Source organism: Anser cygnoides, chromosome 2, assembly GCF_040182565.1.
Source record: "Anser cygnoides isolate HZ-2024a breed goose chromosome 2, Taihu_goose_T2T_genome, whole genome shotgun sequence".
Lineage (NCBI taxonomy): Eukaryota > Metazoa > Chordata > Aves > Anseriformes > Anatidae > Anser > Anser cygnoides.
In genome coordinates this window covers 116054301-116082160 of record NC_089874.1, presented here as the reverse complement: position 1 = coordinate 116082160, position 27860 = coordinate 116054301, and the positions used below count along the sequence as shown (strand labels likewise).

The 27860-nt window shown below is 39.1% G+C and overlaps 1 long non-coding RNA gene across 1 annotated transcript; it reads right to left on the bottom strand.

Annotated features, from left to right (window-relative positions):
• Nucleotides 1-27832, bottom strand: LOC136790173 (uncharacterized). The gene is made up of 4 exons (XR_010829655.1): nucleotides 26550-27832; nucleotides 24104-24237; nucleotides 2471-2535; nucleotides 1-1938 (listed from the first exon to the last, which is right to left on the bottom strand). It is a non-coding gene; the product is annotated as an uncharacterized lncRNA (long non-coding RNA).
• Nucleotides 27833-27860: the final 28 nt, after the last annotated feature.

Below are 27860 nucleotides of genomic sequence, written 5' to 3'. Positions count from 1 at the left end.
CTACCCAATGTGTTTTCAAATCAAATTTACAAAGAAATTCCATGTGCTCAAGGGCAATTATAGTCATGCAACTGTAGGTGACTGAAACCCATGACTAATAAAAATTAAATTGGCCCAAAATTAATCATATGCAGCAGGAATGATTTGATTCAACCAGATTAGTTGCTAAAATGCCTCTGGAGGGTTGGATTAGCAGAAGACATACCCTTCTATCTCAAGGCTCAGGGAGCAATATCTTACGAAGGCAAATTAACAATAGAATACATTAGCTGGTCCTCTCTTGATCTCTGGAATGAAGAAGAAAGTGGGAGAAAACATGACTGTGTGTGTAAGGCAGTTCCTACATTTTCAGTTCTTTCATCAAACTTGCTGCAGTAGCAAGCAAGAAATCACTCAGTAGTAACTATAGCACCCCCAGTTTTGCAATATTTGACAATAAAAATTGGATCATCAGGACAGACTCCTGATATTCAGGACAAGGATGGTTAATTCAACTTTAGATCAAGGAGAAGGAATAAAACTAGCTCTCTTATCAGATTTCCTCCAACATTCTCTTCCATCTTGTGTGCTGTAGTGTGTGGTGGCCTAGCAGACCTGCTGGATGGGAGTGCCTGGTGGTGTGTGTGTTAAGCCAGTAGGCAACTCCTTTGTCCAACTGGCATGCTCAGGCAGAATTCTGTAAAATTTGAAAAAAAACCTTATCTTGTGCATGAGACCACATTTGAAGATTTGCTGTTCAGATAGACAGTCAATCTGATCTTGAGGGTGGCTGCAGAGCATCCCTCAGAGCACGCCAGAAGGCAGTGACCAGCGCCATCATGCTTCCCACTGCCAGTACCTGAGGTACACATACCTCCTCTGGTGAACAATGGTCTAACTTCCTATGGTGTCTTATATGCCTTTACCGCTTCTGAATGTAAGCCAAGGGACTAAGGAAGAAAATGGTGTGCAAAGACAAAATGCTGCAAAGATAGTTCCCTTTCTGAGGTTTTTTTTTTCTTTCCATAATGTCGTTCAGTTTACATGAAACTCAATCACATCATCCATAACATTTCATATTTATTTGCAGGTTTAATTAAACTTGAGGAGTCCCACTTCACATTGTATGACATGTTTATCTCATAGTTATGAATCCTTGCTCAATGGTCTACTGGAAAGTTTCTCTAGCAGTGGGTCTCCCTGATGTCCAGGAAAATTGATATGCTTCCAGATTCCCAAGCAGTGTGGAGCAGAGGCAGCAGACACCATGGCACTCTTCCAGTGTGTCCAGAAATACCACAGGTTGTCCAAGGGTTCCATTTTGTGAATTCCTGCCAGTGAAATAGTCCCATTTATTCTAGTGTAATTTACTGTATACCAGCAGACAGAATGGTAAAGAAAAACAGCCTAGATATTTCTACTACCCCACTCTTATCTCAGAATCCAGTGTTAGATATACACAGGTTCTTGTTTTAGCTTTCCTTGCTATGAAGCTTTATTGGTTGAATAAATTGAATAAGTATAACCAATGGATAATGGATAAAGGAAAAAATAAATAAATAAAAAAGGCAAGAAACCAACCAACCAAAAGACTTCACAGTGATCTTGATGGGGCTAGCCATTGTATATCTAGACCCAAGGATCAGCCTATATGTCTCCAACAGTACTTTAAATTTCTTCTCCATTCTGCCTGGTAAAGGTACACAGCTGGATGTCCATCAGAATAAATGTCCCCAGGGCTAACTTCTAAACATGGGAAAAACATAATCATGATATCCCATGGTTTGGCCTGGACTTCCTGTGCTTATTTGTAGGAACTCCCACTGCCACCCTTAGTCTTGTAAACAAATAATTGTACAGAATAATTTCCTTTACCATAAAACAACAGTATGGTTCTGATAACTTTTGGAGTGGTCTGTACCCCCATCAGTCATTCAACTATTCCATGGAACCAATCAGCTAAAGAAAAAAAAAAAAAAAAAAGACATTTTTTCTTTAAGGCTGCACTGCCAAGATGAAATTTTTGCTATAAATAGGCAAAATATGCATTTAGTTTTCTCAACAGCTGGACCTAGCACTGCATAGGAAATTCTCCAGCATCTGACATAGACTAAAACTGTAAAACCATTGTGACTTTCCAGTTCACTAAAGTCTTTCAGTTCACTTACCCATACAACAATGACATCAATCCCATAACCCTTTTGCTTTCCCTCCCAGGGCAGATAAAAATAATCCCTGCCATTCTCAAATGCTGGTTAGGAACTGTAACTCTAATGAAACTGTTTTTTAACATAGCTGGCTAGGTTGCACAGTAGTTGGTCACTATGCTAGAAGCTGTTTTCAAATTTGATCCTAATATGGTTTGACTGAATTCAACCAGAATATGGACAGGGCCTCATTTATCTGAACTCTGATTTATAGTAAATAGAAAGAATTCAGATTTCATTTATATAGATCCCTGAAGATGCACAATATACATAAATTCACTCACCTGTTTGTGTTGCTTTTTATAAACCTAGGCAAGGCTGATGTCTCCAAGAGTATCTGTAGGAAAGACTAGGGAAGAAAATAGAAGTACTGATACATACAGATGATTTTTTAATGCTAGGAAGGGATTCAGCTCAAGTAGCAAACACTTATTTTTATGAACAGTCCTATTAAGGAGATTTCATGACATTAAGAAAGCTTCATTATTATAGCTTTCCTTGAAATCACTATTGAATCAAATATAGCTGCAAAGCCTTCAGTGTGTTTGGTACTTATGCTTGAATCATCTTTTACATTTTTCATAAGTCACAATCCAAAGAGAGTAAAAAAGATGAAGTCCATATTTAAAAATTATGTCAAGGGCAGAAATCACTCTGCAATTAAAATCATCTTTTTTTAATCATCTTCCTATGCAGATCAAAATATGTCTACTGTAAGCATGAGCTCTATCTTCTCCCCTTGTAGGAATTTCTAGACAAGATTTTATGTCTTTCACACATCACACTTGACATATACTTACCGTGCTGATGGTATCCAACATGACTTACAGAGAATCAGAGGGAAATGTAAGCTGGAAGCCTGCTTTCAAGGTTCAGTCAGGTGGTTCAGGACCTTGCTCAGTCACACTCTGGGTATCTCTGAGGAGGGTTTTCACATACTCTCTAGGCTCCTGTTCCAGTTCCAAACCAGAGATGGATTCTTCCCCTAAGCATCCTTGCATGCTGCCTTATATGCCTTAGATTTTTGGTATTCAGTCTGCAGTGTTATAGGCAGCCTTTTCACACCCAGCTCCACACCCAATATGCCAGGGCAGTTTTCCAGAGCCGCTGCCACCGTATCTTCCCCTTGTTACTCTCACATTGTTTTTTCATGCTGTTTCTCTCATGCACCCCCAAAACCCAATGGCATTGTTGTGGTGGTCTGTCATGGGAAATGACTGCTGCTGGTGTGACAATCACCCCTTATTTCTCCCCTTTCTTCTCTAGCTGTAGCTTTTGGGTTACATTAGAGGACCAACAATGTGCGTGCAGAAAGCTCCACTACCAAGCAGCATGCAGCACCCGCCTCTCATCAAAGCGTGCTCCAGCCAGTGCTAACAGCCTCATCAGTGGGAACAACCAGCAAGGAGTTTGTGCAAGATCTGGTGAAAACTACAGAGACCGTGGGAAAATTACTGTGGGGGAACCCTGCTGTGAAGGACAAGGAGAAATGTTCATCTGGAGACACTCATCACTTCCCTTCCTAGCTGCTCTGTGAGCAGTTTCCCTTGTAACTTCTTTCCATCTGTTTCTTTCATTGCCCTTTTCTTATATTTTCCCCCCAAAGTAATTTTCATCATCAGGGTTGATGTACACCATGGACACTATGGATGGACCTTGTTAATGTCTTTGTGAATTTGAACCTGTCTCAGCACCCTTTGTGCGAGAGCCTGGTAAGAATTTCCCTTTCTGCAATTTGTCAGTGCTGTCTCTCATCCTTTTTCTGTGTACATCAGACAGGAGTTGAGCTCTGTGCTCTCTGCAACCTTTCTTTAGGTAATAGAAGACTGCAATTAGACATTCACATACAAAAATCTCTTTGACTTTCCTCACATGTCACATACTCCAGTCTCCTCCATGTCTTAGCAGCTCTCCTGCGGACTTCTTCCAGTTTGCTGACAACTCTTTCTAGGTGTCCCTTGACCAGACACAGAAATTCAAGTGCAGCTTGTGAGTACTGAGCACAGGTGAAATTCACTTCATTTAACTTGCTGGATGTTTTCTTGCTAACACAGCCCAGGAAGGGGCTAGCTTTCATCCCCAGAACAACAAACTGCTTTCTTATTTAACCGACAAGCAGGATGTCAGGGTCCTTTTCTGTAGTACTGTTGCTTCCTCAGCATGCCAAGCCGTATACCCCAAACTGGTATCACCCTCAGCCTTGCAGAGAAGGAGCCTTATTCATGCCATCCCATCACCAAACTTGTTGATGAAGATGATGAAGAGTATCAGCAACAGCATCAACCCCCTAGGAAAAACACACGGTTCTGCAGGTCGAATTTCAAGTCGTTACCTACTGCCACTCTACAGTATGTCAAAAGCTCTGCTAAATGTGAGGCAAACATCCACTACTCTCCACTTAACCACAGAGCCAGAGATCTCACCAAAGAAAACATTCAGACTGGTCAAGCACAGTTTGCCTTTAGTAAATCTGTTCTGGTTGTCCCCAGTCTTCAGAGTTCTGTCTGGTATTCCCTATTGCTGCAGCATGGTGTCTTCAACTCAGCCAGGCTTTGACAAAGACAGTTGAGATTCCTTATTTTCTACAGTTAATGTTTTAGCTTGAGCTAGCTTCATGACAGAGAGAAAACTGTAAAGATCTTAAAAAATAATGGCTTACTTAAATTTTCTTAATTTTTTCACCAGGAGTTTTTCAGAAGCTGCATAACACTGCACTGCCTAAAGGGGACACCTTCATTTGCACCCTTTAAAAGAGTGGGCCTATGTTTTGTAAAGCAAGAATGCCCTTCTTTCAGCGCCTAAGACAACAAAATAAATGAAATTTTAAGGGCTGTATCCTCACTTGTTTACATCAGTGGATGCCCTTTAGCTTTAGTGTAACTGTACTAGCTTATGCCAAAGGATGATCTGGGCCCAGGTTTCTATTTCCAGCTGGGTTTTGCTCATGTGAATGTAACAGTTCGTTTGGAACATATGGAAGAGGTGGGGGAGGGAGTTCCTGCTCACACAACTCCTGCAGCTAGATTGATTTTTGCTAAAACTTAAAAAATAACCAGCACATATCATGTGTGACAGTCGCTGTCCTGCATATCCGATACGAATTATATTGTGTAAGAAAATCTGAGTGTTAATATTTAGTAGTACAGCAGCTACGCTATGCAACACTTAACCTGTCTGGGAATACGGTTATTTCCATTTTCATAGTAATGGGATATTCTATCCCAAGATGTGCTGAGAAAAAACACACTAATGGGTTTTTATGTGAACACCTGGAGGACCAATTTATACAATGGAACTGGACCAGAATTATTTGATTAAATGCAAATCATCACTGTTGTAAACAATACAAGGAGGGAGTAAACCAAAGCCTAACACAAAATAATGAGAGAAAAATAGGTTTTTCAGTGTCTGAAACACACAGATGAGATCATGCAGCTCCCACAGTTTCTGTTAACACAATTTTACAGTAGAAAAGATTTTGTTGTTAAATCAAAACTAACCTTCATCTGACTGACTGGAAGAGATGTATTGCATTACTGAGCATGCTCTCTAGGTTCAGGAAAGTATTCCTAGCTTTTATTTACCTACCTAATTTCCCACTGAAATCAACTAGGAGTATGAATACTGTACAATTTGTTGGATTTGAATGATGGCACATGAATCCCTTCTACAAAAGGTGTTGAGCTGGGAGCTTTTTCTCCAGAAATGAAAACAATGGGTATATCCCAAGAGAAAAGGAGAGGACATCTTATATTTCACAGTCCTTGCTTGGCTGTGGCACATTCCCATGCTCCCAGTGAGAAGCTAGGATGTTTAGACAAGCTGTATGTTAGGAGCTAGAAGGCGGTTTACAGTTTAACAGCAAAAACATTGCAAGCTATCAAAAAACACAGTGAGAACATGAGTTAAATGCTTATAAATACCCATTTCCTGTAAAAAAGCTTTAATGCAGACATAAAGCTGCTTGCTTCTGTCCTTTACTGTATTTTCATAGCATTTCCATGGGCAGGAAGGCAGGAAAGAGAAGTGCCAGTGTGGGACCATGCCCCCAAGTTTCTCTACAGTTCTGTGTTTAGTTGTCTAAAGTGAAGTGCCTGAATTTGAAAAATGCAAAACACAGCTCCTCTCTGGTACTGTTCACATTTGTAAGAACTGCAAGAATGTGACCACCTCAGGAAACATTTTTTTTCTTCTTTTTTTTTCTTTTTTTTTTTTTTCCTTACTTCTAAGCACTCACAGTCTAGATTTAGGTGCCTATTTAGATACTAAACAAGTTTTAAGATGTCAGCTTTCATGCTCAGCTTGAACACTTTTTTTGTGATAATATATTTAGCTGGGTCAAATGTATCCCTGAAGTAATCTGGTCTATTGTGCTTACAGTCTGCTTAACTTTTATTTTCTGATTATTTCTTCTTTGGTTTACTTTTGTTTTTCTACCCTGTGGCAAATAAACAATTCTTTCATTGAAGATAGCTGGAATTGAGTGTGAAGACTCATATGTATTACTCACCTAGGGTGCCTCAGAGCAAAGGGAACTACCTTCCTTTTTCTCTTCTCTCTCCAACCACTTTTGTTATAGTGCAGTGTCGTTATTATCATGGCATGACTCAGAGAAACAGCCTAAGAGACGTTTTAGCAGGCAGGATAAACAACTTCTGAGGAACTTGGGCCCTATTTCTGTCTTTTATGCATCCTTTTCAACCCCTAGCTGGGCTTTTACCAGATGCTCTTTTCAAATCTCATGAGTTATGGGGCTTCCCTACATAAGAAGCAGCTCAGAATTCACTGCTATCTTCTTTCTCCAGGGAACCCTGGAAAAATAAGATTTGAAGACAACATTCAGCCAGACACAAATTAGTTTGGGGTCGGTTTGAGATTTGGCTTGAGGGCTGAACCAATTCTTCCTGTATCCCCTGCTAAGCCAGGTTGTTCATCTCTCATTTTAAACTCTAGGTGCTTTACAGTACTGTGGTATGCACTGCTTCCTGTCAAGCTGATATGAAAAGACTTTCATATCTGAAAAACATTCAGATAGAAAATAACCAGGAAATTTGGAAGACAGAAAAATTCCAGCTTTACAAATAGTCTCCCAGAAGGATCTACTGCTAAATTGAGATCTATTTGTTTATCACTTTTTTTAACTCTCTCTGGGAGACACAGCACTGGGACAATGAGCTGCACAGATAATGAGATGGGAGGAAGAAATACTGTAAGAAATATCTGCAGCTTCAGGGGATGTAATCTCTGTCAACATCTTTCTTTTTCTCTCTTTCTCTTCCTTCCTTCCTTCTTTCTCTTCCTTCCTTCCTTCCTTCCTTCCTTCCTTCCTTCCTTCCTTCCTTCCTTCCTTCCACTTTTTCTCTTTTTCTTTCTTTCTTTCTTTCTTTCTTTCTTTCTTTCTTTCTTTCTTTCTTTCTTTCTTTCTTTCTTTCTTTCTTTCTTTCTTTCTTTCTTTCTTTCTTTCTTTCTTTCTTTCTTTCTTATTTGTCATACCAAAGACTGTCACTTACAGTGAACTAGATTTTCAGTCCTTAGGAGATGAATAATAATAATAAAAATAATAGTTATTCCAAGAGCTGCAGGACTCATGAAGCCAGATTTCTGATGAGTTTTTGTTCTTTTCCCCTTATGTCCATCCCTCTACCGGTACCCCTGGGTAGTTTCAGTCTTTTAGGATACCTCTAACACAACAGAGATGCTGGCTACTGTGAAGCTATGGTTACTTTGGAAAAAAGGTATCAAATCAAATATGGTATCAATCAAATACATCTTCTATATTCTTAAATAAATAAACACACAAACATGCATCATACATATGTCATTTACTGTCAGAACCTATCATACAAGCAGAAAGAACACCCTGTATAGGCAAAAATGAGTAAGCAATAATGGCAGGTTTATAAAGTCTATATCTGCTTTGATCAAACACTGTTGTGTTTAAAACACTGTCAGCTGCTAAGATCTATACTGCTACCCTGTTGCTGGTTAAACTAAAGGAATGCCAGAGCATGCACAGAAGCAGCAGCAGCAACGCACAGAAGTGTCGATGTAAGGGGACAAGACCATGTGTAATGAAACAGCACCAGCAACAAAGAAATAAACCTCCATAGCCTCCTTTCCTGTCAACCTCACAGCCTAATCTCAGTTCCATCAGGAATGATGGGCATTAACCCTAATGCCTTTAATTTAGTAGGAACCATAAATGTTTAGCTAAGCCAATGACAGATACCTGTAAAAACTGTTTTGAGCTGATATAATTTTCCACCTGCCTTGATTTTACAGCCCTGGTAGTAAATCCCACTGTAGATATGCAGTATTTTTATGAATCAGAATTTTGATGTGGTTTAATGGTGGGTGACAGCGCTCATCCATGGTTAAAATTCACTGAGATCCAACACCAATTAGGAAAGTGAATGTGGAAAGTCAATAGTGCCCTACTTGGGTCTCTAAATTATTTCAAAACTTAGACATAGGTCTCTCTGTCCTCCTCAAAAATACACATCAAACAGATTTCACAGACTCGTGATAGGGCTGGAAAATCCCTATTCCCTATTCAAATTCCTTTTGGAAGTACTTTAATTTCTGTTTAGCTCCCAGTATCAGAATCTTGTGAAAGCACCCTGTAATATGCATATCTGTAATTCTCTTTTGACATTAATGTTTGTATTAAAACCCTCAAGTTCTTTCCAAATTCAACACTAGTAATCCTAAAATACATCTGAAGTTACAGAGGACGGCAGCTAGCTCAAAGCTCAGAAATATAGTGGTATTTTAAGAGGCATTATCATTGCCTTGGGGAATGAAAACATCCCTCTTTTCACAATCAGCAGTTTCTTATCTAACTGTGACTCTGGTGGGTAGAATATGGTCATCTTCTGGCCTCCTTTGAATATTTAATATTATGTGGGGGGGGGGAGGTATCTGAAAGATCACTGGAGCCACTTTCATAAATACTGATTTCATGCTGCTTCTCCGTGTGATTGCATGCATAATACTGAAACAGAGAACTTCAGCAATCAAATCCTATGAGAAAAAAAAAAAAAGACATTACAGAACTAGGTTTTGTTGTTTGTTGTTTTGTTGTGTTTTTTTTTTTTTCTCTCATGAGAAATTTCTTCAATGTCCAGTTGCAAAAGACTTTTCCCAGACCTTTCCACATCTATTCCTTAGGCTGCACCTTTTTGCTCTGTGATAAGAGACAACTGTTTCCCAGTATGTCTAAGTGAGAAACTTTTCTCTCTTCATGTCTTTATGAAAAACTGTAGCAAATCCCATTGATGTTAGACTTGGAAAGGGTTAGCAGTAAAGCAGCATTGATAGTGTAGTTTCTTCCCCTTTTGTCAGATGATAAAACAGAAATACCCAAAAAAGGCAGAAGGTCCATAATCAGATCAGCTGATTGTGGCAGTTTCCTCTGAAGAGCCCGATATCAAAATAACGTTTTCATGAACCTACTGTCCATAATCATGGCACTCTGTGAAATTGCAAAGATCTTTGCTCAGGCAACATGCCAGCTGTTGGCTAAGTGCAACTGTTCCTACATTGCCATTAGCACACTCCAGAATGTGTGTTTGTCAGCCAGCATATACATATAATGTAGCAGAAGAGCTTTCATGATAGGAATATTTTTGAGTGTCTTTGAATAAAACTACACAGCTCTGCTTGCCTGTGTAAATCCAGATGCAGGTGGGCAGCACTGCACACAAGCATCACCTGTGGGATGTAATAGGCATGTAAGGAGCCCTGCTGAAATACCTGCTTTGTATTAACTCATGACATGTGTGTGAGTTCACATACATGTAACTGTGCTGATACAGTTAGATTCCCTATAGATTCTGAACCACATACGCACTCGTTTTGAGTTTACATCCGACTTTGTGGAACACTGCTCTCTCTGGGATATTCAGATGTTTGGTGCTTGGAATGCTATGTCAATCCTAATAGTATTAAGTACCTCACCCTTGGCTTGTTTCCCAATTTGCTATCTCCCTAACTGACCTAAAAATGCATAGCATGGTGCATTTGTGACTGCATTAGGTTGTTTCCTTTAACCCACCCCTCCCTGCTTGTCAGTGCCATGGGCAGCAGCAACAGCAGCAGCAATCTTTCTAACAGAGGCTGGCTTTTACCAGAGGAGGGGAACACTTCTTATTTACCTTGTACACAGCAGCTCTCAAGGGGCTGCCCATCCTAACACTCCCACTTCTGCTACTACCAAGAAAGCTTAGGATTGACATTGCAGGTAACGACTGACAGACCATGCCAAAGTAATAGCAATAACCGAGCAGCAGGATGTAAGCAGGCCGGAGGGCTATAACCAAAAAGGTAGGCAGCTCCTGCTATGATGAATGGTAATACTCTCTCCTACCCAAGAGAGCTGCATCCATCATTCTTTTACCACTTCCTTCTTGGTTTCTAACCACACTGTCACTATAGCATATCATTTCCTTTGCTCAAGAAATTATATTTCAGATCCTCTGAATGTCCAGAAGGAAGCAGCCAAACAGTCAGTATTCTGATATTCTCTTTCACTGCTTCCATGACCTCACGAGAGAAGCCATAGCATGGAATTCATGAGTTTCATTATTCATGATGTGAAAGATATATCATTGTATAAAAATTAGCAGTTTAAGATGTAAGAGGTCATCCAAACAATAGTTCTTATGGCACTTTAACTGGAATGTTATTGTTTCTACTTTATTTTAAAGACTATCAGATCTTTGCTATTTCATTTATAGTCTCTATGATAGCATTTTAGTCTTTATCACAGCATAGCACTCTAGTTGACGCTTATAAAATTATAGATAATGCTTTCTTGAAGTTCTTACTAAAATCCAGATGCAATGTGCTCTTATGATGAGGTTCTTTATGTTTTTTTTTAAATTGGTTATCTATTATCCTCTATTTGATCTGCTTGCCATAGTCCACTTCTGTTGCTGCTGTCTCCTGGTAGTAATAACTACCATTAATTCTAGTAAGTACAACTTACTGTTCAACAGAAGTTAGCACTCCCTGGACAGTATTCACTCTAATATTCTTATTATACTTTCCTTAAGTTAAGTTCAGGCACTAGGGACTACAAAGATAATTTCTTGTGTAGGTCTTACATTTAACCAAAAAATGAGGCTGAAAATCACTGAATTTGGTTAAGCAAAATATCTATATATAAACCCTGCTTCAGTTCCCATTGTCTTCATCCTTCCAATCCCATCCCATCCCATCCCATCCCATCCCATCCCATCCCATCCCATCCCATCCCATCCCATCCCATCCTGTCCCGTCCCACCCCATCCCATCCCATCCCATCTCCAATTCTCTCTGTTGTTTTAGCAAGACTGCAAAATCTTTGGTGGCAGAACATCTCTTCTTGTGTACTTGTGCAATAAAGAGAAATAGTCTCCTATCCCAGCTGAAATCACTGGATACTGTTTTAAACCATGAAATGCTTTTGGATCTTGGCCCAAAATAGATAGCAGAGTACACAAGGCTCTAATAGCCTCGCGCTGCCTTGTTCTTTTTCACACAAAACACTTTCCTTGACATGAGATCTGATAATTATTGAATGAATGGCCACTTCCACTCAGCCTCTGGCAACCATTATCTTAATTCCAGTTAAACTGGCATCGGTACACAAAAATCCCACAAAAAATCAACAATATGAAAATGTTCAACCTTCATCACATGGAGCTGTAAACATGTAAATTGAGTCTGAGCTGTTGTGTAAATCACCTCAGCATTTCACCTGTGCTTCAGTGTAAAGCCCATTCAATGTCTGTGAAAGCATGAAGTATACAAAACATATTCAGTATGGTGAAATCACAGTCTGTTTGCAGAGGTGGATTTTTAAACATGACCAAGTGGATTTTTTCCTTTCACAAGCTGATAAAAAACTTGGTGTTCATTAACTGCTGGTGACTTGTATCTAGAAGGAAAGTTATATGGAAAAAATGAAGAGTACAAGAATACTTTCATCTGGCAGATCTGGATTCACAGAGATATTTGGTGATTAATTTTCCAGCAAGCATAAGAAACTGGTTAGCAGCTTGCCTATTTACGCTTCCATGTTCCATATTTGCAGGAGCAGAACAGACCCAGATACAGCGCTATTACATGGTTTGTTCTGACAATACAATATGTAATGAATGAAAGAACTTGTTACCAAGGAGATAATTGGACTTGAACACTGAGAATATCTCAATGTGCCAATTTTCAGCATCAGCTTTTCTTTTGCTGTGGCTGTAAACTGTAGCTGGCCATATTTTTATAATAACAAACTATGGTTGTTATCTTATATTCGTGTGGCAGATTTTATAGCTTAATATCTTACTTTAACATGGATTTTATACAAGGCTTGACCTACTGTATATTAACAATCTTTCCTTTTTTTTTTAATAAAGCGATTAAAGAAATAGAGTATCAGTAAGAACGGACAATTTAAAGAGAAATGAAACGATACGAAATGAAAAGAAAAGAAAAAAAGGAGTAAGGACAAGCTAATATTAGTCCAGATATCCTCACATGAACAATTCAAAGACTGTACAGAAAAGCTTTTGGAGGAAACAGGATTGGTACATATTTATGTCATGTAGTGAAAGGCCTCCTGCACACCTGTCTGGCCAAACTTCATTATCTTGTTAACCTTTGGTCTTATTACTTTAAATCGCATTACCCTCCACTTACTAATATCTATTTCTAGGCCTTTTTGATAACCACTTTTAGCATATTATCTGTAGATAAAATCTCCTTTCCTTTTTTTCTTTTCTTTTTTTTTCAAGACCAGCTTCAAAACAAACTTCTGAGACATGCATATCACATAGAGTATAACAAATTGATTAAATTGCCTTCTTCTTAGTCTATATCAAAGCACAAAGACTAAGTATAAATGACAATTACTTTTAATCTTTAGTTTATGTTTGATATTTGGCTGTTTACCATGTGGCAGGATGTCCCCATTTGTCTTATTTTTTCCTGCCTTACTTGCTGAAGGTGAAGCAATCGAGAACACCCTTTTTTATTATCAGCTGCAGCCTGAATCCTGTTCTTGTATATCAATGAATTCCCACACACAAGTTACACAGGTTGTGAATAACTGAAGAGAACAGCCTGCAGTTTTCTCTTTAGTTGCGGCCTTATTTTTTTTTCTTGCACCATACTAAAATTTCTAGCTTTGTAATTTTAAATGGTAGTTACAATTAAGGTTGTACATGATCACATTCTTTCAAAACTAGGTGAGCTATCTGAAGATACTTCTTTCTTGGGAGGTCCCAGTGTCTCTTGGAGACTGGTGATATCCAGATCTGGTGGATAAAATGTTTGTATGAGTGTTCCTTAACCAGTCTGAATATGCCAGGCTGGTAAAAGCTGGTAAAAGGGGGAAGGCATCCCAGCTCTGTCTGGATGCTAGAGGCTGAGCAGCTGGGCCAGCAGCCCTGGAAGAAGCAGCCCTTGGAGTAACCTGCTGCTGATGAGCGGCTGTCACAGGGAGGAGCACGGAACAGGAGGCTCGGCAGTGTGGCTTCTCCCCATAATGACAATTCCTTCAGTCAGAATTCTGTCCCGCTTCTGGGAGCTTGTTCTTTTTTCAGAAGTCCACCGCTTTTCTTTCTCCTTTTCTGAAGACTCATTGGCAGTCATCCAGATGCAGAACTGAAGGACAGTGTCTCTTATTCAGAGAAGAAACGTTCATACCTTTTGCAAAGCATTTCCTAGTGCTGTCATGCTAGGAAAATACATGTAACGTTCTTTTTTCCTTTCCTTTCCTTTTTTTTTTTTTTTTTTCCCTGAATAACTGTTACTCATGCAGTTTCTCTCCCTTGCTACAATTTCCTCCAAAAACTGTAACACCACAGGATCATTTTCTAACAGGAGGCACGCAGTTTGCTATGGGAAACAAGATTTTATTTGTCTTTGAAAGACGTAAGAAAGCAATAACTAGCTGTGAGGTCCTGCACAGGGGCTGGTCTGTCCTCTCCACAAAGGAGATATCAAGAAGGAGGAAGCATGATTTAGTTCATGATTTAGTTCACTAAACCTATATCCCTACACACTATTGGAAGAGCAGCACACAGGGAGGGAGAGAGAGTTTTATCCTACAAAGGGCTGTGGTAGCATATATATTCTTTAGAGGCTTACTGGAGGCAGAATACTTCTCAGTGCCCTCTGATCCGTGTTCTAGGGTATGACTAGCAATGGCAGTGAAGATGCTTACTGATTCATTTTAGTTTGGCTTGTAATTCTGTGTCATGTGAATTACTGGTGGGACATGACTGGCATGGTCTGAATGCAATAGAGGAACCAGAGTTAAGCAGAGACCTTCAGTTTTCCCTGAGTCTCCACAGCAATGTGTGACTGTGCTACTAACACTCTGGAGTCCACACCTCCCAAGACCTTGACAGCTTCTGCTTATTTTACTTTCAAGCTCATTAAGGCAGATGGGAACAAGTTCCTTGCCAAGATAAAAACTGCTAACTGGCATCATTCTATCACTGTTTTATTGTTCTGAGCATCCACTAATCTTCAAGCAGCTTCACAGATGTGTCCCTGTCCATAGCTATTGAAACTTAACTAGCCAGTGAGTCTTAAAATGATAAAGATGAAGGAGACAAAACAGATGACATGACTACAATATTTTTTTTCCTCCAGAACCATAACAGTGACAAAGAGACAAGGATTTAAGTCAGTGGTGTCACTTTCTTTTTAGATATTTCTAATGCAGGAATTTTTCTTCTTCCTCATCAGTTAAATGCCTAAGAAAAATAGGTTGTTGATGTACTTATGAGTGTGCTGCACACAAAGTGTATTCTGATATCATCTTTCAGTTTTACCGAAGAACATTTGTCATCACTTCTGATGAAGTGGAATTGTGGTCTGCATCTAAAGAATCGGTTGAAAAAAAAATAATAATAAAAAACCCCCACTAGTATCAACATTAGCATGCTGAAGAATACAATGATGCAGAGACTTTGTATAGACAGAAGTACAATGTAGTCTCTGCAGAAATCTCTTTTGGTCCCCATGCAAATTAAAGTGACACTGGGGGAGTGTGTGGTATGGTAGTAACAGTAAAATAAGGGTAATGTAATAATCCTAATTCCAAAATGAAATTTGGAAAACTTGGTTTCTAATAAATGTAAATGTTCTATTTAATTAAATTAAACTACTCTGATTTTACCTGTTGTTAATTTTTGTTCTAAGTTGGGAAAATAAACAAACCTCAAAACGAAAAGGTTGTGTTCAGTTCCTCCCTGATTTCCAGCCTTGTCAAAGTGCACTCTTAAGGTTTTGTCCAATCAAAAGTCCCTCCTCTCCCCTCCATTTCTGGCCTCCTTTTTCTCCAGATCAGTAATTATGCCATCAGTTGCCTCCCGTTCCTCTCCTAGGTGGTTTTTCAAGGCTTGTCCATGCTACACAAATTTATGACACAAAGAGCTGTGCTGGGCTTCTAAGGGTGCTTGTAAAACACTTCACATCCATACGCCAAAGTGCTCCAAGTGGTTTGTATTTCTGCCAAAAAACACTTGGATTTTTCTTGTGTTCAGCAAGGGCTAAAGTTGGCTGGAGGCCAGTAGGGACAGCACTAGAGGAGATAGGGCTCAGCACTCGTGCTGCAGCCCTACAGAGGCACTCTGTATGTTCCCAGAATTCACCCTCTATGAGCGCTCGGCTGAGAACCTGGAGATGTCTGCCCAAAGGGCTTTGCACTTTTGCTTTGGTGAAACGTTAGCCGATGCGAGAAGAAATGCTCCTATTCAGAGTAACAGTCAGCAGGATGTAACAAACAGTTTGCATTTAAACCAAGGAACCAGGATAAGCCAAATGAGAACCCCTCTAATTATCAAGGTATTAGTAAGTAAGAGAGAAAATGACACAGGTGATAGAAAGGACTGATGCTGCTCTTCCCACCTACCCTGCCTATTCTCCTCAGGCTTACATGCAGAGCTATCGCTACCCTCTTTTCGATCAGGATCTAGCAAGGCAGCATGAAAAAAAAAAAGGGGGGGGGGGAGGGAGGGAGAGGAAGGGGGACTGACTTTCAGAACAGAAGTGAAGAGCTCCTCTGCAAAGCGGGACTGGAGGTATAAAAGATACAGCTGGCAGTTTACACTGCTTTGCTGAAATAATGAGACTCGAGTTGTAGGAACACACTACCTAAAATGGGCATTATGAGCTTTCTTTATTAGGGACTGGGTGGGAGAGCGAGGAGGAGCAGCACTTCCCTGCGCTTTGTTCCTGTCACTTGACAATTTCTGTCCTTGAAACGTTCCCTCTAGGGACGAGGAGTGTGTGCAGGCTCTCAGTCACTCCGAGGTGGGGAAAGGAGTGTGAAGCTTAGCATATCAAGGGAAACGTGTCCACAGCAAATCTGATTGTTTAAAAATAATCTAGAATAATTTTGTCAAGGAAGTAAGATTCAATTGTAGACAAGGATTTAAACTTAAATTGGAAGGGATTTTAAGCGTTATTACTAAATTCCCTATATAACACATTAGGCACAGCACAGAGAATCCTGATTTAACCTAACAAGGAGCAGATTTTCAAAGTGAAATAGAGGGATCCCAGTGGGGGAAGGAACTGGGTTCACTTACAGATATTTGGGGTGAAAAGGAGTGCAAAAAAAGACAGCCGTTTTCCCTCCTCCTCTGCTCTTCCTCTCCTCCACATCATCTGTGGGAGACACAAATTCTTCACTGGGCAAAGCCTCTGACAAGTGAGTGACAATGAGCACCATTTGTGAGGGCAGTGGGGAAGGGCTCTGAAATTGGGCCTCAGGGGGGCTGCAGAGAGATCCAGGGCCCTGGGCAGGGTTGGGGGATGCCCAGGAGAGGTGGGCAGGAACAGGCAGAACTGGTGGAGCCCCTAGGGCCAATTTATTCTCTGTGGGGCAACACTGATGGCTAGCAAAAATTTCTTTAAAAATGTAAAAAGGGAGATTGTGCCCCTTCATAGCTATCCAGTACACTGCTCGATACGCTCACACACACACACCACACACACACAATACTCTTACACACAGAGTCAGACTCACATCCTCACTCTGTTGTACATGAACAGGTTGTTCCCCTGCAAAAGTCTTATTTCACTGGCTAATAGATTCATCATAGTCTTTCCATGATAACTATCAGGAAGTCTCAGTCTTGTGTATGCTGACATCAAAAACAACCTTGAGATTTTTCACAAAGGGAAACTGTTGGGTTTTGGCCAACCCTACTCAGCAGCCCTGCCTGAGGGCACAGGACATCCTTACCTTACCAGCAGCTGGGACATAGTGAGGGGCTTTCCAGCTCTTTTGTTCTTTCCTGAAACATTTTAAGCAAGGCCTGCTGACCTAGCAGGTTGTCTGCTAGTTGAAAGAACCATCCCTCAAGGAAAACTTTCTTCTTCCTCTTCCCTATGCTCCCTTTCTCAGATGAGCCTCTCCTTCCAGGCTCTCAATACCCTGAGCACTCTCATTGTCTCCAAAAGTACTGTCCCTTGCCCTTCTGCACAAGAAAGACTTGCCAGAGTCCTGACTGGTGGCAGGGAACACCTCTACACAGTTGACAAACCCTGTGCTCCCTGCCACATGCATTAGTTGCATAGGATATTTGTACGTCATAGATAATGAGCTGTTTCCAAACAGGAGCTTGATTTATACGTGGATTTTTTCTCTTGTAAAATTCCTCTATTGCAAATAAATAACAAAAAGCCTCAAACCCTTACACTGAACTGGAGCAATTTAATAGCTAAAAAGAATAAGGACAGGCTTGAAATAGGCTTTCAGTTTCTACAACGGATATAACTCTTCTACATAAAATACTGATGGGACAAGCTGGAAATATGCTATGATGGTGAGCTAACAAGTATGTGGCACCTTTGAGACTCATTCTGTATACAATAAGATACTAACACAACCCAAAAAAAAAGGACTGCTGGGGTATTTAAAAATGTACGTAGGAACTATGCTTTGTTACATTGCCTCCCGGCTGTCAAATCCAAATCTTGTTACTCTGTTCTCTACATACATAGTACCTCCTCATTTCTGTCTGTTCAGGCAAATATTAATAATACTAATGGCATAACAATAATAATAGTCTCAGGTTTCACATTTCCAGGTTTAACTGCTGTAACCACATCTTTTCTGATCTGACTAGAGTACATGTTGCTTCCATTTGCACTGGAGGATGTTATTGCTGATAGCATACTTACTGACCAGTGGTCTAAACATCTCTGGTTGAATGTATCAGCCTCCTATTTCTTTACTACATTGATTCCCAGCTCTGCTTTGCACTTTTATCTGACTTCAGTCTTTGGCCACTACCTACGCTCAATAAGTAATATCAGCGACAGTATGCCAGACTTCCCATTATTTTCACTGTGCTTTCCATAACGCTCTAAACACATGCCACGTCTGTGCAGGATTCTCCTTGGAACCACCTTGTTCATTTAAGTCCCCTCACCGGTCCTTTTCTGCTGACACATGGACTTGGGCAATGAAGATACCTACTCACGATGAACACCATGTAAACTACAGGGTGCCATGACCTCACCACACCACACACCAGTTTTACTGACTTTCTTCCCTTTATCCTCTTTTGTTACTGATTAGTAACCACCCTGAGCTCAGTATTTTTGGAAGGTTTCTGAGGAATCTTCTCTCCTGTGTGAACTGGGTTGCATGCAGCACTACCAACACAGCATAATAAATGATACTGATAGAAAAACTTCTTTGACTCAGTGTTAATGTCTACCTGCTCTGGAGAAAATGTTGTTTTGCTTCAACTAATGAAATAAAATAAGGAAATAAATTAATTATTTTTTAAAAATGTTTTTGCTTGCAACATCTGCTCCCTACAAGCTTGAGGCTCACTCAGGTAAGCTGTTGCTTTCTTCTACACTTTCAAACTCAAAATGTTTTCATGGAAACTCCAATGAAGACCAAGTCTGTGTTATTCAACCCAGCACTGTCACTAAATGGTTCCTGGTGAATACATGAATGGCGAGCTGGAAGAAGTCTGCATTTTAGGATATATTTTGAACATTAGATGTCATTATAAAAGTTGAAGATGATTAGTTAGTATTACTTGCATTAAACAACCAGAAAACATTGCTGAAAGGGTACACAGATACTTGAAATTAGGCACTTTTTTCCAGTAGCAGTGAATGCCATGCAGTAAACAGTTCCTCACATTACTCATCTAGAGTTACAGGTGAAAGAGAAGGAATCATAATCAAAACAGAGGACTCTTCAACATTCACAGTGTCATGGAATCTAGTTACGTAAATCTGACACAGGGATCAAACAGCATGCCCTCATATCTGAGCTCAAAAGGGAAATTAGGCCAACAGTTCTGTGATGCAATATCATAGTATAATTGAACAGTTTGGGTTGGGAGGGACCTTAAAAGTCATGTGGTTCCAATCCCCCTGCCATGGGCAGCGACACCTTCCACCAGACCTGGCTGCTCAAAGCCCCATCCAACATGGCCTTGAAAACCTCCAGGCCATCCACATGAAATGCCAAACCAATGTTGTCTCAATTACTGGAGGACTACACAAATGCCTTCTAAGGGCAGATCAAAGAGTAATAGCCTCAGAGAAGCTACAGGCATAGTTCTCATTTTAGGATCTATTTGCCTGTAATTTCTCCCACATTTACTGCTGACATTAAAAAAAAAAAAAGTAATTTCTTTTGAAAGGAAGCAGTTTGTCAAACTTAAAAATGGGTTTCACTTTGGTTTGGATGCTTTTAATTATTATTATTTTTTACATTACTGATCTTAATTGAAATTTTATTTGAAGTACTTGGGGCAAAGCTAAATAAGTATATTTATAACGCATTAAAATGTTGCAAGCTTTATCAACTAAAATTGTATGGCTAATTCAGCACAATTTTCTACAAAGGTTTAGCTGTACTCAAATCATTCATTTTCCAACAAACGTTATTTGACAAAAAGCATTCTCAACTCAACATATCTCCATTGTTGCTTCCTCAGCTGTCATCATTGAAAACACCAAGACACACGTTATCAGATATTATGAAACCAGAGATGCCCAAATTATCAAGCAATTCGGTTGGTCTCTCTTGATCTTCAGCTGGCAGTGGAGGGAATCCACACGTAGTGCAGTTGGGATAACAGTAGGTTCTTAGCAAAGCAGGCTGCTGTGCCAAAGCCCTGGAGATCTTCCTGATCATCACTGCTGCTCCTGCTGACAAGGTGCCAGCAGGAGGCCTGGGATGAAAATCCCTCCAGAGGAGCACAAGTCTGTCCTGTCATCCAGAGCAGGAATGAGCTTCCCTCCCAGTAGCTCTTTCGCATCTCATCTTTGCCCATTCCAGTGACAGGAGAGGACCCTGGCCTGGTCCCACTTTTTCAGCCCTCTGGTAGTATAACTTTGTTTTTATTATGCAGCTGAGAAGCTCTGAATTGGCTCCGTGCCAGTCACACTGTATTGCTATGCTTTGGAGGTTTTCACAAGGATGAAAGAAAGCATTTAGGGAGGTTCCAGAAACGATGCTGATGGCTGCCATGCTAATGCTTGTAATGAATTCTAAATTGGTAATGGGACCACTTATGGATAACTAAAGGCTTATTCACTTCCTTGGATATCTGCTTTTTTCCTCTACCACTTTCTGCTGGATTTAGTGCCAGTATTCACTTTGCACTTTTCTTTTTCTGTCTTTTTCTGTTCTTTTACTTTCCTACTGTCTTTTCTCATGCTGTATTCTTCCTCTAAAAATTATCACCCCTCAGGCTCTCCCCTTATTCTAGTTGCCTTACTGCAGCAAATGCATGTCCTACAAATCTCTAGTTACCATTGCTAGTCTCCTTTCCCATATGGGACTAATTACTAAAACAAGTTTGCATGACTTTGAAACGATAATAATAACACTTCTATGAGCATATAATTTCATTTTACATCTACTGGATAATGCAAACTGCATTCATACCACCTAGAGATAGGTGGTATAATAACAAGTGATAAAATAATAGGTAGTATAATAATGAAGGATAGCATTAATGGGCAGCAATCATAACTGACATAGACTTGTAGTTTCTGGCTGACGCAGGTTTAAATGATGTTAGTGTTGATTGCAATGTGTCTTATTGCCTTAGGAGATACGTGTTAAGTATAAAGGCTTGCAGTTAAAATTCTGTGAGGCGTAAGACTCCTCTGGAACGTCTATCTTGTCAGCAGAACTGTTAAAGTGTAACTCTGGTCAGAAAAAAATGACGCTATAAAAATTCCATCTATCATGCACTGTATTTATTTTCCCTTGGTGATTTCCAGATTAAATCTGCTCAGTTTACAAATCAAAAGAGACTTTTTTAACTGCTTTTTTATCCAACAGTCTATGTTCCCTGTTCTGCTTGTGACTTAAAAAAAATAAAATAAAAAATTAAACTATGTTTTTTTTCTGTTCCATACATCATTTTCCATCCACTCACAGTAAAAATTCTCCAGCTAAAATACAGGCCGTATTTGTACTGACATAGAATGAATCAGAACAAACTATATCTCACTCACCATTCAGATAAGAAAAAAAAAAAAAACAGCCCCCAGTATGCTACATATATAGAGAGATGACATGGAGTGATCAAAATGGTCATATTTACTCTGGCAAGCTGAACAATGTTGCATACTAAATATATAGTTAACTACATGTTACATATCTCTCCCTATATATATACCTATATGTATGTATATATGCATAATATACACCAGTATATGACTACACATATACATTTGGACCCATGTAAACTGTTCTCAAGTATAGTCCTAATCAAGGGGTGTCAAAAACATATATCCCTTAAACAGCTATGCTGTTATCTCTTTGAAATGTCCTTCCACATCCAGAAGAAACAGAAAAAAGGACAGTGCTGCAGTTTACTGGCACCAAATGACTGCTGCTCCACACTGCTTCATCTGTGTTAAAATTACCTGCATCATTTCCTACCCTTTTCCTCTCTCTCCTATTTGCTCACCTATATTTCATTAACTCTCCCTTTTGACATGTCTGAACTCTGTCAAACCATGAATCTTTACAATTTGTAATGGGAAATACAGTGTGATAATTCTTGATATTTGTCCACAGCATGAGTATTCTGTACATAGAGGTATATCACACAATGGATATGTTGAGTTAGTGGTTATTTTTCCAGTAGCAAAGGAATACAATTTCTAACAAAAACTACTGTCAAGAAATGCTGCTTTAAAAATATCAGTATTATGAAGAAATCAAGAAATGCAGAGGTAAAGCTGATTTTTCAAGTAAACATTTAGCTCTACTTCATCTTCATCTGCAATCACTAGAATGGCAATCAGATCATCTCATGAATGAAGTATAGTCAAATGAAGGTGAATCTAAGCATGGCAAAGGCCATGCAGGTAAACAGAATATACTTTGTGGAGTGTACTTTGCCATTATATGTATGTTTATATAAATATGTATGTATTAGAACCCAAGGGAATGGCATGAAGCTGCAACAAGGGAGATTCAAGTTGAATATTAGGAAAAGATTCTTCACCAATAGGGTCCTCAGGCACTGGGACAGGCTCCCCAGGGCAGTGGTCATGGCACTGAGCCTGTTGGAGTTCAAGAAGCATTTGGACAACGCTCTCAGGCACAGGGTCTGATTTTTGGGTGGTCCTGTGTGGTGCCAGGAGCTGAACTCGATGATCCTTGTGGATCCCTTCCAACTCAGGATATTCTATGTTTCTATGATTTTAGGAGTGGCTGTGAGACTATGATGTAAGCTACCACATAAAACAGTGTCCTTTACAAATCTTGCCACTTTCTTCTACAGCTGCATGTGATCAGTGTTAATCATTTCATTTAATGAAGTGCTGGAAGGTGAAAGGGGGAACAGGAGCTGGGACAGAATTTAAGCCTCCATTTGTCTATATAAGTGGTTAGCTTACAATACGGCCTCCTTTTAAGTTTTAATGTATTGGTGTCAGTTAATAAATTTGCCATAGAAGCCTACAATAAAACACAGTTAAGGTCGACAGTGTATATCTGAAATCTATACTAAAACATATTCTCATAACTGTTAGAAATTAAATCTGTATGGGAAACAGTTTAATCATCATGAAGAAAGGTCAATATTTTCTCATCTTTTCTCACCCAAATCAAGAAAAAAAAATTAGATCTCAAGAATATTCGATACAATCTATCTCATTTTAAACAATTCAGTCAACAATCCAATTTCTGCCATTTATTTAAGATTTTATTTAATTAACTTAAACTTGTAATTGAAACATTATTTTGAATCATAAATGATTGATTTTATTGTTTTCTTGACAAAGAAACTTGATTTACAGTTTCTGAAACTGTCAAATTTTTGTCAAAACCCCATCTTCCACAGGAAGGGATTCTGATGGAAAATCCCATTAAAAATTTGTTAGAACAGGGGTGTTGTATTTATCTGTCCCAAAACCTTATACATAATACAACCAAAATATAACTTAAATGTGCAAATATATACAAATAAAAATGTTAGAAGTTAAACCTAAAAATTAAGGAACAGCTCTGCACAGCTGAGGAACACAACCAACCTCATCTCTGATGCCTGACGTCCAGTGAAATCATGGAATAACCTCAGGCATCTGTCTGGATTTTCACAATCAGAGGAAAGTTTATTAGAAGGAATGATTCTTAAAGACAGATGAAAGCATCTTTTTCTTTCTCTTTCTAGTGGCACAGGAGCCCACGTGGTTGAGGTGTCCACCCTGGGCTTCCTCACAGCTCCCTGATCTCCACTGCAGGACCATACAGCCGACACTTGTTCTCCTGTGCAATTCTCCATTTAAATGCACACTCACATACTCACCCTTCTTTATCCCACCCTCCTTGCCTCTGTTTAGAATAGATGCAGTAAAGTAAGCACATGGTTAGCCTTTGAAAATAACAATAAAAACACAGGGATGAAACTTACTTTCATTAGAAGCTGGTGCACACATTTTTTCCAGCAAAACACAAAGACTAGTGCTCTTTCAAAATGGCTTCTGTTTCCCATTGCCTTCAGCAACACTGATGCTAAGCCATGTATAAAGACAGTGGCTTCCTATACTAAAAGAGGAAAGGTTTTTTTAGAATGATGTTCATAAAAAGGAATTAAATGTTGAAGTGTGTATCTGCTCGGATAAGTGTAGTCACAGATTCATTTTGGCTGAACTCCAAGCTAGGAAGCTGTGAGTGTGCTTTGGCTCAGCAGCCGGAGAGGCAAATTAGCAGAGAGCTAATATACCCTGCCTTTCAGCCTACTGCTTCAGGTACAACTCTAGACCAGACTGACTCATCTTCGGAAAACTCAAAAACAAAGATGAGAAAACAGGAAATGCTCTCTACTGTTGCCCCTCAGCTGTGAACTAAAAGAGGTCAGGAAACTAGTGCAGGGCATGAGGGATGGGAAACAAAACACTCATCTGGTAATATATTTACTGCACATTTTACTATAATGCAAATATTCATAAGTACCAGCATGTGAATATTCATAAGTAGTATCATGTTAATATTCACAAATAGCATCGTGTCAACTTAAAGTAATTACAGGAATCTAAGTAGAGAAATTCTCAGAGTTTAACATGTTAGGCATTAGACAACTTAATGGATAGCAATAATTGTGCCCTAGCTTTGATTTCAAGTTATGAAATAGCGAAGCTCTCATTGCACCTGCAAACGGGAATGCTGGTAAGACACAAGTTCAAAGATGACAAATAGCAGTCTCACGGTGACCAGGTCTCTTAATACCCTCTGAGATATCACACACAGTCCCATAAATCCAGCTTATCTAGTTGGCCCTTAATGTGATCTTCCTATATACTGGGTTGTAACTGTCTTCCACCAGGCCTTGCTACAAGACATGGATACCTGGGAGGTCTGAGAGCACTTAATTCCTTACACATTCCTTTGTTTCTTATGCCATATTGCTCTCCAAATTTCTTCTTCAAGCAACTCTTTACATATTTTGAGTTCATAATCAAGTCCTTCCCCTGTCTCTCTTCTTTATGGAAAGCATCTCATGATTTTGTAGTCTTCCTTCGCATGTCAGATTTTCTAAATTCTCAATTATTCTCATTCTACTTTCAGCTTGTCCACATGGTTTAACATCTAGAACTACACTCAGTCCACCATCTAGTATCTTAGTTTCATTTTGAACATTGCAATATTCCTGCACACCAAATTCATATTTATATTTTTTAATTTTCTTTTTCTTTTTTCTTTTTCTTTTTCCATAATATACCTAAATTTCAGACTGTTTAATTGAGAAAAAGGTTGCACAGAGCTGATTCTGTGCAATAGAAATCCTATTACAATTATCATTTATTTAAAAATCAAGCTTGGGATCTTTAGGAGTGGTTTCTGATGTCCTTCTTTCCCACTTTTTCTAAGATTTAGAGGTAGACACATGTACATCTACTAACTGGATGAAACACTATGTTGAACAGCTCTAAGTGTCACTCAGTTTAATCCTCTTGACCTAAGGCTGAGATTGTATCACTGTGAAGTTACCACTAGCTCCATGAAACACACTGCAGAAGCTTAGTGTATTTTTACCAGACCAGAACTGGGCCAAAATTGACTTACTGAGGTTTGAAAGTAAAAATTAAGATGTAGTTAAGAGGTTATATGTATACATTATGTACGTATGTATATTTATCTTTTTGTCTCTATTTCCTGATCTTCTTTGTTCTTCAAATGAATGAATACTTCACTTTGAATCATTTTTACTCTGTGTGCTGATCACAGGTTCTTTGGCAGGAAAGGCTTGCTTGAACCAGGTCAGACTGTGCCCATAATGCTGAGATAGGCTTCATGTTTTTTGAGGAGTAAAGGAAACTAAGTTTGTCCCTTGACAAATGTCCTAAAGACACCCAAGCAGGATCTAAAGCACGGTTTGTCCTTCAACCATAACAACACATTTGGATCTTCTGTACCAGTTACTTAAAAGGAACATTGACTAGTTTCTACCCATTCCATAAAATTTAAACGTGCCCTTTTTATACTTTGTGGAAACTGCCTAAACATTTTCAGACAGCTGCTTGTTGTTGTGTTTTGCAAATACTTTCATGGTGGAGTGATGCTGGTCACACACCACACAACATCACTGGGCAGCGCGCAGGAGTAGACTATCTGGTTGAGGAGCCATGCTCCACTCTGTGCTTGATACATACAACCAGCCTGTTTAATGGAAGAAACAATGTTCTTTCATCCCCTCAACCATCTTCCCTAGAGTATGTACATTTTATGTTTTCCACTGAAAATAAATTACAGACCTCCTCAAGACTCTTTTCTTTATGTAATATTAGTACATTTTAGGGGATGTTACCATATAGGTACTTAATAAAAAAAATATAGAGAAAGTTATTGTGCACACCTACCTGATCTCCAAATGCAAACTTTTTTTTTTTTCCTCAGAGTAATAGAGTGTCTACACAATTCAGTTTTTACAGTTCTTTCTGTGGGTGGAAGGATGAAAAAGATGTGAGTAAAGCAGGCTTCCTAACTAATGTTCTTGAGATTGAATATACTTTAATCTCTTTTAGGAGTTAGAAAATCTCCTTAATTTTACTTTGTTGTTGAGCAGTTTATGTTTTCTTCAGACAGGATGAATTGATGGCAAAGTCTGTGGGAACAGCAATGAAAAGAAAAAAAATAGTCTTTAAAGATAAGTTTCATAGCCTCAGCCATCTTGAAAGCCATTGTTTTATTCGCCCTTTCAGTATATTAAGTCTTAAGGGATTATTATTTATAGTAACGCTATAAATGTGACAATTTCTCTATACTGTGATTTTATTAGTGGAAAATGTGAAGACAATTTTGGCAAGGGTTGAACAGCATGTGACTGGATAGAGATTACAAAAACGTCTATAACACATCTGCAGCAGCCGGAATAGCAAAATAGCCATTGAAGCAATGATGATGAAAAAACTCTGTAACCAAATAAATCATCTAGGACTTAATAATTATTCAGTTCAAACATTAAAGAATCCACAACTCAAGGAAAATCTCTGGGTTTAATATTTATTGAAGAGGAAACCATATTGCTGCTGAGTTAAAAATTGATTTTTGAATTGAAAATCAACAGAGTTGTGAAATTTGAACAGAAATGAATACTTCTGATCACACTATGCACTGTGGGGAAAGGAGAATAATTTTGCTGTTTATCCTACCTCAACCTTAGAGGGAAAGAATATCTCTTTTTGATCCCATGTTTGCTGTTTGCTCCTAATTTTTATTGTAAAGCTGTACTGGGTAACAGAAATATACCTATCTAGAAGAGACTTGGGAATCTGTGCTTGTACAGTGGCAATATTGGTTTATTTTTATATTTTTTAGACAAATCCTGTGACATAATTGCCTTGGTAGCTTTACAAAGTGACATAGATGGACAAAAATTTCTAGCATCTACACCTATCTCCTTCAGTCAATGCTTTCCACATCATAGCTTTAGCTTAAGCATCTCTTCTGTTTACTGCATGTGCCAACAAAAATCCCTGACACATCAGGTGATGAGATGGGAAGAATGATTGAAAGAGAAACTACTGCTTGGAAAGGACTAATATTTACTGTTGGCTTTTCAATTAGAAAAAGATAGATTTCAGTCAGATTGTGAGACTAAACTTAATTGTTTTGCCATTGTACAAGTTTTTTCTTCCCCCGTGATATAAACCTGTCCTCTATTGCAGCCT